Raw genomic sequence first — 15,188 nt, 5'->3', positions numbered from 1 at the left:
CCTTTATGCTCAACACCTACCGCGCTCGTCACAACTCAACATGCATATAGGGAAAACACATGCAGAGTTGAATACTTGATGCACTCAGACTCATGCCTAAAACATTTTTATAAAAAATTATTTATCATGCCATTAACGAGTGACCTCGGGATTTTAACATTGAAAGGAAACGCCCGAGTCACTAAAACACTTCAGCGTACCACCCATCCATCTCAACATCACCATATCATATCTGAATATACATGAAAGGATGTGGCCACATTCCAAGTCACTAGACCGGCCAACTCGAAGAGATAGCGCATGATCTACGTGGTGTACACTAGCCTGGGTGGGGACTCACTCAACTCCCTAGTCAGACCCGAATTCGATTAAACATACATGACAAAAGCCACCTCAGATAGGTCCCATGGCAACAAAAAAATATGGCATGACAAACATATTTTGAATCATTTGAAAAAAAAATAAACAAAAAAAGCCCACGTCATTCGCTTAAAATCCTCAATTGTCTTTCCATTCGCTTCTCAAATAGCTTGCACAAAATCACCCTTTGTTTGAAAGAACATAACATACAATAATTGGGCACTAAGAAAATAAATTAATTAAAACAATGCATTCATCCTCCGTGATATTAAATCTTACCCTTTGATCTTAATTAGAAAATTCTGAAACTTCCGAAGCCTCCTATCTCCCTCAACCCAACACACAGGTTACTTATCTTGGCCCATCATGTATCAACAGACTCCCATTTGATTTAATTCATTGGCCCACTAAGAGAAATCTTAGCCCAAATATTTATTCCCAACACTTCAAACGTGAGCAGCATTGGCTTCCTCTCACTTATCTCCTTCCCCAATCCAATCTGTCGACAATTTCCAGAGAAGCAATCTCAACAAAAAATTTCAATTACCAAATCAGAGAAACAAACTCGAAACCTTGCCTTTCTCTCTTTCATCTCCCAATTCAGTAAAATATCCGCCTCTTCTCTCCCTTCTTGCGCCGTCAATCTTGCACTCATCTAAATGATGGTATGCTTACATATAGGCTGAAATTGTTTCGGTTGAGATTTGGCAGTGATTCGTGAGTGTGTAAAGTAATTCAATTTCCTCTCTTCCCGGAAACAGAAATGGTGGAGGCAGATTGATCTCCTCTATGGGCCCAACAATAAAGGAATGAAAGATGTTTTGGGCTCGTAATCAGTGGCTTTTCAAATTTCAATCTGTGTATGAATTCTGTACCATGAAAGCCGGAATGTAACCACTTATCCAAGCTCCCGTTTGGCATGTATTCGAGAGTCAATGCTTTAAACTCCATATTACAACAACTCCCAATAACTTGAACTAAGTTTCTGTGTCGAGCGCTACTCAATATAGTAGTTTCAGTATCAAAACTCCTTGCCGCTTTTTGCAGCTCCAAGTTGAACACTTTTACTGCAACTTTCAACCCATCAGAAAGTCTAAGGTTTGGCAACCATCATTTGAGCTGGGAATATCACCTGAAAGTCGGTTAGTCGACAAATCCAACGATCTGATCAACCTTAAATTTTGAAAGTTCCTCGCACTCGATTTGGGCCGCGTGCTTTCGCGCACGTTCGCCACGTGCTCGAGCCTGCTCGTCGAGTAGGGGACTCCCGTCTCGATTTCGTTGGCCGATGCGATGAGCGGGATGGATGGATAGAGGCGGAGGCAGAGCTCCGTGTCGATGTTGACAGAAGCATTGGAGCAAGCGATTCGGATCAGGATGAGTGAGGAGATGAGGAGAACAGTAGAAAATGAGATTATTGGAGGAGACATTTTTAATTTTTTTTGTTGATTAGGGTGCATGTGTGTGTATATATATAGAAAGGGATTTTGGAATTCAATTGGAAATATTTATTGACATGTAATGGAAATGAATATGATGAATTGTGTAATAGTACAAAGTAAAATACGGGATAATAGGTTAGGTCACGACCGCACTTTCTAAGGATAGAAAACCAGGTTGATCGCAATTAGGGGAGGATGATAGAAGCGGGGAAGAAAGGGAAAAACTGTGACATAATTGAACATGAACTGAATAATTGTCATAATATAAATCAGAGTGCATGATACAAGAGAATAAAATTTCGATTTTTACATTGCAGTGGAAGAGTCAAGAGCAGATGACATCTTGTATGGAGACACGACACATCCAAGTACTATTCTATCGAAGGATCTTCATTTGTCTGTGCTCAACATCGCCCGCATTATCACTGCTCAACATGCACATTTTTAGAACATGTGCAGGGCTGAGTGGTGTAATAAGTGGACACATGCCGAAATATATTTTACTGAAAACTGGTTTCGTCAAGCCACTCCTGGGTGAATTTGGGGTTTTAAGTAAAAGATCCGAGAACACTAAAACATTTCATTCCTTTTATCAAAAGAAATCTGCCGATCAATTTCCTGGAACATATGTCGTATCTGAACTAACTCCTGGTGAATCGGGAATGTATGGGCTCATCCCACTTACAAATCCTAATTCAACTAACTCTTGGTAAACCAGAATATATGAGCTCGTCCCACTTACAAACCCGAATCCAACTAAAGCAAGACTGGTCTAGTAGGGATGTCGCCCTTGCTAGACAAACAGATAGACATATTTGAAACATATTTGAAACAAAACTCATTTTTATCGATCAAAGCCAAAAACAAAAATAGACAAAGGCTAACAGTTCACGAGCACCCGTAAAGCAACACATAACATCATAAAAAATAAATCACATCACTTTCACTTTATGTAAATGGCACTTTTCATAAAACTGCGCATTAAAAACAAGCTCGCACTTAACATCATATCTTAAATACAAAGTAGACAAAATACTTTTCATAAAAACTGTACTTTAAACAGAAAGCCCACAAAAATATTCAGTTATGAAAACCCACCCCGTTCACTTAAAACTCCTTAACTTGAATATTCCTCACTCCGCCTTTAACTGGCAGAGATAACCTTTTGAAAACAAATAGTATACTAATAAGATTCAAGAAATTTCTATACTTTAACAAGAATGCACGATCCTAATTAATTCTGTCCCAAAAAACTTAATTAGAATTTCCACACCAAACCAAATTAATTTGAGCCCAAGCTCCCTTAGAAATTAATTCCATTAAGCCCAACCAATTTATTCCATTGACCCAAAATCCTTATTTAATATCTCCGGCCCAAAGCATCTTAGAATTAGCAGACTTAGGATACCCAAGTCCTAATTAAATGGATTAAATTCTAGCCCAAAGAGAATTAATCTGGCCCAGCATCTTAATTAGACAAATGCAGCCCAACACATACTCCTATTCACTATCCGTATTCATCTTCCAAATCACTCTCTTTTCCCCAATTCGTAGCTCACTTCTCTTCCACTCTCATGATTTGAAATGCGTTGATTTATTCAGATTTTTAACAATTTAAATTCATACCTTTGAGATATGAGCAATAGGAGACTTGCTATGAAGAAGAGGCAAATGGATATATTATATAGACTTGTTTTAAATGTTGAATGCTTCTTTGAAGATATCAACATGGTACACTTTTATAGATCATAATTAATGCCCCTAGTAAAATAATGCAAATCTTGGACAGCTTCAATGCTAAGTACAACAACCATAATAAAATTATAGTCACCTACCCAATATTTTTATCATACAAGAATTTTATATTATTTGCTCAAGTCAACAATGAGCACTTGAGGTGTTTTAGATTCAATCATCTTGTTTTTGTGAGACTGCAATTTGCAAGGAGCTTTCCTTCCTTTGTTTTCCAAGCAAGAAAATATCTGGAAAATGGCTTACAATCTTCAACCTCTCATCACCATTCTTGAAGGAATCCTTGATGAAAACAACCCTCAACTCCAATCCCTTTACAACAAAGCTACTTCTCTTCAAAGAAAAGCTCCTTGATAGTAAATCTTCATTCACCAAACTAGACAGCCAAATAAGAGAAGTAGCACATCAAGCTGAAGACATCATTGAATCCCACATGGTTGATCACATGCGTACTAATTGGTTCAATGTTGTCTTCTGCTTGAATTCCACCTGGTTGATCAAATGCATTCATCTCTGCTCACCGAGATTAACTTTTTCCACATCGGATCTAGAGCAAGTAGCACGAGATCTTGATTCTATTATTGAGGAAGCAGAGAAGCTCATGAAGATGGTGTTAAGGGCAACAGAGTCCATGTCAGATACTCGATCTGTTATAATATGCATTGGTCGTAAGGTGGTTGAGTTTCCATATGGTGCCCTTTCCACGTCAAGATTGCTAAGGGTGTTGGATTTTATGAATTTGCATTTCTTTGAATTTCCAACTGAAATATTTGAATTTATCAACCTACGCTACTTAAGTGTCGTGTCAACTGCGGTACATTGATACCTAGAGGAATTTCAAGATTGTGGAAGTTGCAAACCTTGATTGGTGACTGCGACTTTAAGGTGGTATCTGAGCTATCGCAGCCCTTCGAGTTAAGAAATCTCAAGCTATATAGAATTAAGATCTTAGAAGATGAGAATATGAACTATGAAGAAGCTACAGATTATTTCAAATTGTGTAGTTGAAGAGGAAACTAATCCTCAAAAGCATTCCAAATGTCAAAGAGTTGACATTATTTGATCATTTCTACCCACATACATCCAAAGTAACTCATCTTAGCCATGTGGTTTTAGCAACCTCATTTCTGTTTAATACTATTAGAAAATTCTTCTTCTTATAATTTTTATGAAATAAATATAGTTATATTGTCCCTGTTTCATGATTTATTATTTTATGAAATAAATTTTTTGTTATAATCTTACATATCTTTTCTTGGATGTACATAGAATATGTATTGCTATTGTCTTTATATTTTGGAATTATAAAATCTCTGTTTTTTGAATGCAGCTTTGTGATACAATAATATGGAATGTGTTACCTCCTAATTTCATGTATGTTTATGTTGTTCATACAACAACTCTGTCAAACTTAAACTCTATGATTTCTTGAAACGAAAATCTTATATATCTTGTCTCTGGTATAGTGGTATTGCTTGTCATGTACAAATGTTATGTTGTGTTATTGATATTTGTTGCATGCTACTTGGTTTTTGTTCTTTACTAGCTTCAAATTTACTCTGTTTGTTAGTTGATGTTTGTTAGCTTCAGTTTTACTCTTTTATCATCATTTTAGTGGTTATGCATAGTTTCCCTGCTTTGAGCATTTTTTTTGTATTCATAATAAAACCATGGTATCTTATTTTACTGTATAAAGTTACATGTTTGGTAGGGTAGGCGTTATGCTCCATATATATTTTTACGGGAAACAAAACAAATCACAACCAATTATATAGATTAATTGGATGGATATGATTTAAACTACCCGAGCTACATTATTCGGCCAATTTCGTACATTATCAGAGTAAAATTGGTATCACACAATAATGTGTAGCAGTTTTGAAACTACAGTTCCGAGATTTCAGCAAAATTAATTTGACCGACGATTTCACAACCCAATCTCTTTCCCTCTCTCCGTCAATTCAACTCTTATTCATTCTCTCTTCCTCCCAATTCAACCCTACCCCAAACCCTAGACGCCGCGAAATCTAACATTGAAACCGAATTCATGCATGTTTTTTGCCGTCAACAAGATGAAAATTGTACATTATTCCAACGTACGACAACTTCTCATCATTAGACGACCGATTTCGGTGTTTCAGCGTCGAGGAACAATAACTCAAGATTTGCAGGTATTTTTCCACCATAAATTGTTTGGTTTTTGCAAATGGTTTTTTGTTCATTAGTGATTGTTTTGGTTTTTGGTGATTATCGATGACAAAATCATATTTTTATTGGTGTAATTGGTATGTTGATGTCCTTATTGTCGAGTTTATTGCTTGAATTGTCTTTTTCCAGCCAATTAATTGTTATTTTGGAGTTTGATGTGTTAGTTGAGTTGTGTAGAGAAAAACAGAAAAATGGACAAAAATGGCGAATTCTGGTACAATACCCGTCCGGGTGGAGCTCCGTCACCAGTGGATTACTCGGATAGGTATCAAGCATAAGCATCGTAGGGTCCAGAGCATTATACCCGCCCGAGTATTACTGTGACCAAAGGCATGGGATTTCCAGCGACTGATATCCGGACGGGTATCTCTTGGCAAATCAATGCTACCCGGACGGGTCCGCCAGCGAGGCGTTTTTTAACGCTTAAACACAATTTTGAAAAAAAATAAAGACAAAAATAACGCCTAGGGCGAGAAGAATTGACACCAGCCGCCTTCTACACCTACCACACACCCCCAAGAACACCGGAGAGAGAGAATTGAAGATTGAAAGATTCTACATCGTAAGATTGAAGCTTCACTCCATAGATTCGTTACACAAGAGTTCTTCTATCTTTCATGTTTTTAATGGAATACTTTGTGTTAAAAATGGTTTTCTATATGAATATGAGTAGCTAAACTTTTTTTTGAAGAATTCTTGGTGATGATGCACTAATTTCATAGTTTTTATCCAATTGATTTTGTTCTTACTTTGCTCTTGTGGTTGTTTGATTATTCTTGGGTTTATTCCTTTCAATTGCTTGATCACCACTTGATTGTGTATGATTAAGTAGATTAATAGCTGAAATGATTAATCTCGAAATAAGAATAACTGACGCCTTAATACAATAGAATTCAGGAGAGTTGATGGTTTGAGTGAGGCTATGATCTTATCGTGCTTTTGGGAGTTAGGGGTTTAGGATTAGAAGGGACTTCAATCCTAGCAGATAATCTACAGGTTTTTCACCCCGGGAGGGGGTTTAATCTATAATTGTGATCGACCTAATAACTCTAGGGACATCAAAAGGTAAGACAAATAGTTGGATAAGAGCTTGAAATTGTGCATCGGATCCTGGAGTTCTACATTTTCTCAATATTGTCTTTTCACTTCTTTTTTTCATTTGTTTACTTGCTTAATATACGCTTTCAGTAGTGTTAGAACAAATCAGACCTTTCCCGATTGTCTAGATAGTAGTTAACATTTGTTGCTAATTGCTGTACTAGCCCCGTACACTTGTAGGTATTACTTGTGTTAAAATAAATTGAGTCTATGTAACACCCCGACCTTTTCTACCTTTTTTATTTGTTCTTGAAAGGACGTCGCTTGTGCATCTGAAAATTTTTCGCCTTTATTTATTTTGTCGATAGAAGGATTTTACATTTGGACCTATTTACAATTATTCTTTTAGAAGTCCAATTATTTTTCGTTTTTGAGCCTAAGTCAATTTCATTATTTCTACAAATTAGCCGAATTGATTCCCTATTTTTGTCATGTATTCTTCAACAACACCGTTCCACATTTCGCGCATCACAATATACTCCGTTTGAGCCAAATCCCAAAACCGCCAGCATCACGTTCTTGTTAAGGAGTTTAAAACAAAACGTGAACAAATCGGATGTCCTGAAAGGCGTGAAACACTTTCAGATCAAATCAATTTGGCGGTTCTACCAATATTTGATCGGATACAATTCAGGTTTCGAAGATATTAGTACGTAGATTCTGTAATGTATATTTGAACCCAAAAATTGATAATAAGAAAAGGCTGAAAACGAAGAGTCGCGTATCTTCGTTTTATAACGGTTTTTAACAGTTTTTGGCGGGAATAGAAAATTGCAAAATAGTCCTTCAACTTTCAGAAATTATATTTCCGGATGAATTTTCTGTACAGCGGCCCCAGCCAGGGGCTGCCGCCCCTTGGACCCCGCTACTCGGGGGCGCTGCCCCGAACCCGTCTAATTATAACGAATTCAAATAAGTGTACACTCGGCACTTCCAACTTATTTGATGTCTCATTATGATCATGTTGATCAATCAAGTTAATCCAATTATAGTAACATATGCAACAGTTCTTCACTCATCGGAAATCCGTTATGGAAGGGAGATTTAATAGTAGTATTTCAAGGGAGAGATATAAAACTGGTGCAGAAAGAGGATTCTCACCAATGATGGCGGCATCGCGAATCTAAAAATGGAGAGACTTGTGGCAACAGAGAGAGTACTGGGGCTTACCGATCAGGAGGTGGAAGCGGCGAGTTAGAGAGAGAGAAGTGACGAGTTTGAGAGAGAGAGAGAGAGAGGTGTTGCAATCAAATTGTGACAGTTAGATGGAGAAGAGAGATTGATGAATTTGGGGAAGAAGATAATGAAGGGGCTCGTTGTTTTTCACTTTTGCTTTTGGGCTGCTGTACCATTTCATTGATTTGGGCCTAGAGTGATTTTAATTGGTTGGGCCCAGTCTATTAATTAAGTTGAGCCATTGAATTTCTCTTTGATCATAAAGCTCAAATCTAGCTTCGTTAGGAAGTTTTGGTAAGAAAAATAATCCTATCAAAATCAGATAGCTAAGATGAATAAGTATGATGGGCTTTAAGATACAAATCATGATAAAAACTAAGATAATGATTTTAACATGAGTTTGGTACATTAAGATAAAATTTAAGATAATGTATAAAAAAGACATTTATGTCCTTATTAAGTAGTATGTATATAGGAAAAATGAGAGCCATTTAATGGTGTGGAAGTTTCATGCTAATTAATTTAACGGTGGTTCCGTAGACGACTAGAAGGTTGACTGGCCCAAGACTTTCATATCACCGCTATCCCTTTATAACTTATCTTTGATATCAACTTATTTATATAAAAAAATAAGGCTAAGACTCACAAATTTATTTAATTGATATTTACACTTCACTACAACACTCATCTTTACCTAACAATAATATGGATTTTGTGTATTGAGATGAGAACATATATACTCAGCACGTAACTAAAATGAACAAAGTATAGTTTTCAATTAAGACGATTCCACGAAAGATGCACTACATATGTGGAGTAGTTCTATTATATGTATGTTTATGAAAATATACGTTCATATTGGGATCATTAATAAGAAGTTTTGAATAAAAAATAAAAAATAAATAAGGTTGATGCTTAAAACTCTTGACCACAACATTTGAAAAATAAATAAGGTCCATTACTCTAGTTTGAAAAGATGAATTTACTATAACGTATTTCGTCCTACCTACCCTGGTTGACTTGAAGAATAAATAAGGTCCATTACTCTAGTTTGAAAAGATGAATTTACTATAATGTATTTCGTCCTTCCTACAGTGGTTAGGTAGGTAGTAGCATTCTAGTATTTATTTCTTGTTCGATAAGTTAGAGTAGTAGCATTCTAGTATTATAAATAAGAGAGCTTGTTATCATTTTAATCAAGCAATGAATATATTATTTTGGCCAAGTTCCTCGTGTAATGCTTTGAATCCTTAATTCCCTACGCTATCTGTTGCCCGACGGAATCTCTCCGCACACAGCCAGAACTATAACTGATCTGTAGCCGTTGCCCGACGGGTTGGAACTTGCGCACAGCCGCCCAGATCCTTTTCCGTTTTATCGGTTCGTTAGGAATTTAGGTCCTGAACAGGGTGATTTATAAACATGAGAAAAATGAGGTGGAGGGTGGGGCTGATGTTATTGGCGGTGTGCCAAGTGGTGAATTCAGATGAGTGCAGCGGTGAAATAGCTGCAGATGTATCGATCTTTCAACACAACGCTAATGCCACGTGGCTTCAACTCCGAGCAAACCTATCGGAGGCGGCGGAGGTCGGCAAAATGTTCGCGACGGCGCAGGCTATGACTTCAGCGGACGACGAGGACCCGGTTTACGCCATGGCTCAGTGCAGAAACTACATGTCCCAAGCCGACTGCTTGACCTGCTACGACAAAGCCTTCTCCCTCATCAAATCAAACTGTGTAGCGGACAACCAGACCGGCGGCCGGGTCTCCTCTGAGGGCTGTTTCCTCCGGTACGAGGACTACGACTTCTACGAAAGGATAAGCGATAGCTGGCCGAAATGCGAAAACGTTTCATCCTCTGATCAGGCCGGCGTTTTCAGGGATGAGAGACGTAGATTGCTGGATGATCTTCAAGTGGCGACTCCGAGGATGAAAGGGACGTATTTTGCGGCGAGTAAACGGAATACGGTTTATGCTCTGGCGCAGTGTGTTCTCTCGGTCACGGAAGACAGCTGCCGAAGCTGCTTGCAGGAGGCGAAGGTCAACTTACAGACGTGCTCCGATGCAAGAAATGGCAGTGTTTCTGAGGATTCCTGTTTCATGAGATATTCCGATCAACCATTCTTTCCCGACGACTACAAAACAGATCTCGATCTACTACGGCCTGGTAATTACTCCCTCCGTCCCTTAAGTGTACATGTTTTAAAAAACGTAATGGAAAGCGAGTTGAAAAAGTTAGTGGAGAGTCCATAATAAACATATAACCAAAATACGAATTTGGTCCAAAACATTCGTTTTTTGAAAAACATGTCCATAACAAAATGAAATCCTTGTCAGAGTGGTCCTTCTTTGACGGTTCCGTCAAAAAACTAACGGTCATGCCACTGTGCAATTAGTGTTGACCATTAGTTTTTTGACGGAACCGTAAAAAAAATGACTACTTCGTCGACATTTTCTTTTGTTATGAATCTGTTTTTCAAAAAGTGAATGTTTTGGACCAAATTCGTATTTTGGTCATATGTTTAGGACCAAAATTGACCTTTACTCTTAGTTTTATACTCCCGTCGTCCCACAAAAATATGGGCAATGGGTATGGCACGAGAATTAAGACAAAATTGGTAAAGTAAGAGAGAATAATGGAATGATATGGTAAAGTAAAAGAGAGGAGGAGAATGACAGTTAAAGTAGTGTTAGTGAATGGTGAGACCTACATTATAAAATTAATATAACTTTCCAAAAATGAAATCCACATATTTTTGTGGGACGGATGAAAATGGAGAGTGCACATATTTTTATGGAACAGAGGGAGTAATAAAGTATGAGTTGAAATGATTTAGTGGAATATGAAGTCCATTATAAAAATTGGTAAAATGTGAAATGTGATAATTTTGTGGAACAGATGAAAATGAAAAAAATGTGATAAAATTGAAGAGACGGTGGGAGTAGCATTTATAATTTATCTCAGGGCTATATATATCTCTAAATTAATTGTTGTAATCCACAGGAATCGATGAGAAGGCAGTGATAGGGGGAACTGTTGGAGGTTCCCTACTATTTGTAATTGTAGCCATTACCTTCGTGTGGTTCAAGTTTTCAAGGCACCTCAAAAACGCTCTAATAGGTTCATTACTTATGCTATTATAATTTTTCTCTGCAGCTACCATATATATATATATATATATATCCTCACCTTCATAATCAATTGTTAATTTGTGCAGCCAACATATTGGGGGCAACCCAATTGCAGCTTCCGAATAGATACAGCTACACTGATTTGAAAGAAGCAACAAACAATTTCAGTAACCAAAATAAAATAGGACAAGGTGCTTTTGGTGCCGTCTACAAGGTGCACATTAAGAGAATTGAATTTGAATTTATAATATTCTAATACAATTTAAGTATAGTTCTTTGTTTGATATTATAGGAGTATTTTGATTTCAACTTGTTTGTTTGATATTTCAAAAAATTAATCAAAATTTGATGTTGACTTTTGATTGTTTTTTTTTAATTTATTTATATACATGATGTATTTCTATACATTTTTTTAATATATTTTGAGGTGTTTGTACTAATATATATGTTGTGTATGTGCATGCAATGTCGTGTTCGTGTGTATGTGCATGTGTGTTTGTGAGATATCCAATTTTACATTTATTTGGAATGTTGTGTGTAGGCGACATTGAAAAATGAGACAGTTGTGGCAGTAAAGAAGCTGGATATGAAATACAGCAGAGCGAAGGCAGATTTCGAGAGTGAAGTAAGACTTATTAGTAATGTTCATCACCGTAACCTTGTTCGTCTCTTAGGATGTTGCACCAAGGGATCCGACCTGCTTCTTGTTTATGAATTCATGGACAACAAAAGCCTTGACATATTCTTATACGGTATGTTCCAACTCAGATATACTCAGTTAATGGTAAAATATACTCCCGTCGTCCTTCTATGGTAGAAACATTTCTTCTGGATACGGGATTTAAGAAATTATGTTAAGTGAGTTGAATGAAGAGAAAATAAAGTAGGAAATAGAATAAAGAAGAGAGAATAAAATAAGAGAGATGAGATGTGTTGCTTTTGAAAAAAAAACGACTCAACTATCGTGGGACAACCAAAAATAGAATATGACTCAGCTATAGAGGGGTAGGGGAAGTATGAGTTTCCATCTTAAAAATTTATTGATAATAAATGAAATAGCCAATGAGAATTACTCCATATTTATTGATAAGAAATGAAATAGCCAATGAGAATTACTCCATTTACTACTGGGGATCACTTCATGATCTTAAAAAGTGAAGTAGTACGTGAAACTTTAAACTTATATAGTTACTCCCTCCGTCCCACCATAAGTAACTCGTAATTCTTTTTAAGACGTCCCACCTAAAGTCAGTCATTTCCTTTTTGGCAAAATATAACATGACAATTAATTTATTCTCTTTCACCTTAAATCCTAAACTATAATTTTCTTAAATCTCATGCCTAAAACAACCGTTTGGCATATGGTGGGATGGATGAAGTATTTTAATTCCCTCTCTTTACACTAACTTGAGATATTTTCTATATATTTCTTGAATAGGTAAAAAACAAGGATCGTTGAGCTGGAAACAACGGGTGGATATAATATTTGGGACGGCAAAGGGATTGCATTTTTGCACGAGGATTACCACACAACCATCATACATCGAGACATCAAACCGGGCAATATCCTACTCAATAATCACTTCCAAGCTAAGATTGCGGATTTTGGTTTGGCGAGGCTTCTCCCCGAGAATCAGACACATGCCAGCACTAACTTTGCAGGCACATTGTAAGTCATGTTGCCTCATTCTCATCATTCTATCTATCAATTTGTCTATATAATATATATACATGATGGGTGTGATCAATTGCTAACTATTTAAGTTGATAACTCTGCTAACTCATCAATACAGTATCAATACAATGTATTAAAAATGTCAACAAGATGACATTCAAATGGCAACACATAATATCAATACAATATAACAAAATTATGTGTTGACATTTTAATGTCATTGTGTTTAGGGGTGGGTAGGTACGGTATACCTTATCGAAACCATCATACCGCATACCTTACCGAAAATTCGGTATGAGAAAATAGCATACCTTTACCCTACCAAAATTTTTGGTATACCGAACTTCGTTATACCTTATTTTCGGTATGACAAATTTCAATACCGATACCATACCTTATTTTCAGTATGTCATACCAAAATTCGGTATACCTTACTATACCAGAGTTTTACGGTATATCGGACTACCGTACGAGATACCAAAATCTCATTATTTTGTAAATAACTCTAAATACAAAAACAATGAAAATAATATTTCAAAATACTTAGAAAATATGAAATTTAATCAAACTCAAACATATTCAAATAATGTTAAAAAATATTGTAACAATTAAACTCCACGCAATCACACAATGTTCAACTATATTTGTTTGAAAATAATTTAACTAAAATCTTATATTTGTTTGAAACTAATTGATTCAACGATATCACGTTTTCCTAATTGAGTTTATTTGATTTTATATTTACATGATTAGCCGACAACTATAATGAGGCAAGATTTGATTTCTACATGTAAATATTTATTTGTTTGGTAAAAGTATGAATTTACTAGATATAATTTGGTATATATTGATATCGGTATATACTGAAAATTACGGTATATACCATATTTTCGGTATATACCTAAAATTACGGTATATATCATATTTTCGGTATATCCCGGTATACCTCGGTATATGAAAATTCATATCGTTACCGTACCGAAATAAATCGGTAAGGTATGATACCTTACCGAAAATTGCGGTATACCGAAAATCCGGTATTTTTGGTATTTTTTCGATACGATAAGGTCGGTATTTCGTTATTTTTACCCAGCCCTAATTGTGTTGACATTTTTAATACACTGCATTGATGAGTTAGTAGAGTTAGCAACTTAAATAGTTAGCAATATAACGCACCCCCTATTCATGATTAGGGAGTATACAGCACCGGAATACGCCATCGGCGGGCATTTGTCTGAGAAGGTCGACATCTATGGCTTCGGAATTGTGATGCTCGAAATCATCAGCGGCAGAAAATCCACTGACGTCACCCCAGATTCCACCCTTGATTACTTACTTAAAGAGGTAAAATACTCAAATTAACCCAATACATTTGAGCATGGTCCTAATTAATTATGTATGCAGGCATGGAAGTTATACGAGAGAGACATGCACCAAAACCTAGTTGACGTGGCGTTGAACTCGAACGAATATCAAGTGGAAGAAGTGAAAAAAATGGTGGAAATTGCTATGCTGTGCGTACAGTCAACGCCTTCGTCGAGGCCAACTATGTCTCAAGTTATTTTCATGCTTTCCGGTGATGGATCGGTTGGGCTGCGGAGGGCTGTTCGAACGCCGTCTTTCAGTTATGAAATTGGAGTTCAAATTGATAGTGGCAACTTGCTTTCTACACAAGAATCTGCCTCTCAATCTGATGCCACTACCTCACTCACGGAGTAAAATACATTTTCGTAAATAAATCAATTTCATGTTTTGCAGTTTTCTTATTTACTTTGCTCCCAATGTATCAATATATATGTTTTATACGTGGGATGTAATCAAATGCAAATACTAAATATTGTACAAACTCCAAGCTATGATCTGACCCATTGGAAAATGTCAATAGATGACAAAATCATAGCAACAAAAAATGTCAACACAGATTCAAAGGTTGATGCTGTGTTGAAACTGTGTTAACATTTTTTTATTTTATTTATTTCCTAGTTAATATAATTAGTAGATGAAAAAATATTAGGAGTAATTTGTTAGGATTATATCCATGAAAATAACTAGTTTTTGGAGGACTTACTTGCAAACTCCATAGAGTGATTAGACACACTTGAGTGAGTGATATATGTGTAAAAAGGTGAGGGAACACACACACATACACTGAGAAAGAGTTAGCTACACATCACACACAATTCGCGTTTATTGTGAGGAAAGATAGTGAGCGTTTTCTTGAGTGATCTTGATTGTAGTTCTCCACAGTGATAATCTTGTTTCGATTTCCTCTTCCGTGGATGTAGATCAATTGATCGAACCACGTAAAATCCGTTGTGTTCATTTACTTCGTCGTTGCTCGATTA

At 36.4% G+C, this 15,188-nt stretch overlaps 1 pseudogene; it reads left to right on the top strand.

Moving 5' to 3' along the window:
• The first annotated feature begins 9,280 nt into the window (after positions 1-9,280).
• Positions 9,281-14,609, top strand: LOC121781224 (annotated as a pseudogene).
• Positions 14,610-15,188: the final 579 nt, after the last annotated feature.

This window comes from Salvia splendens, chromosome 20 (assembly GCF_004379255.2).
Source record: "Salvia splendens isolate huo1 chromosome 20, SspV2, whole genome shotgun sequence".
NCBI lineage: Eukaryota > Viridiplantae > Streptophyta > Magnoliopsida > Lamiales > Lamiaceae > Salvia > Salvia splendens.
Note: the sequence above shows the minus strand (reverse complement) of the source record. Positions and strands in the feature narration are given on the sequence as shown.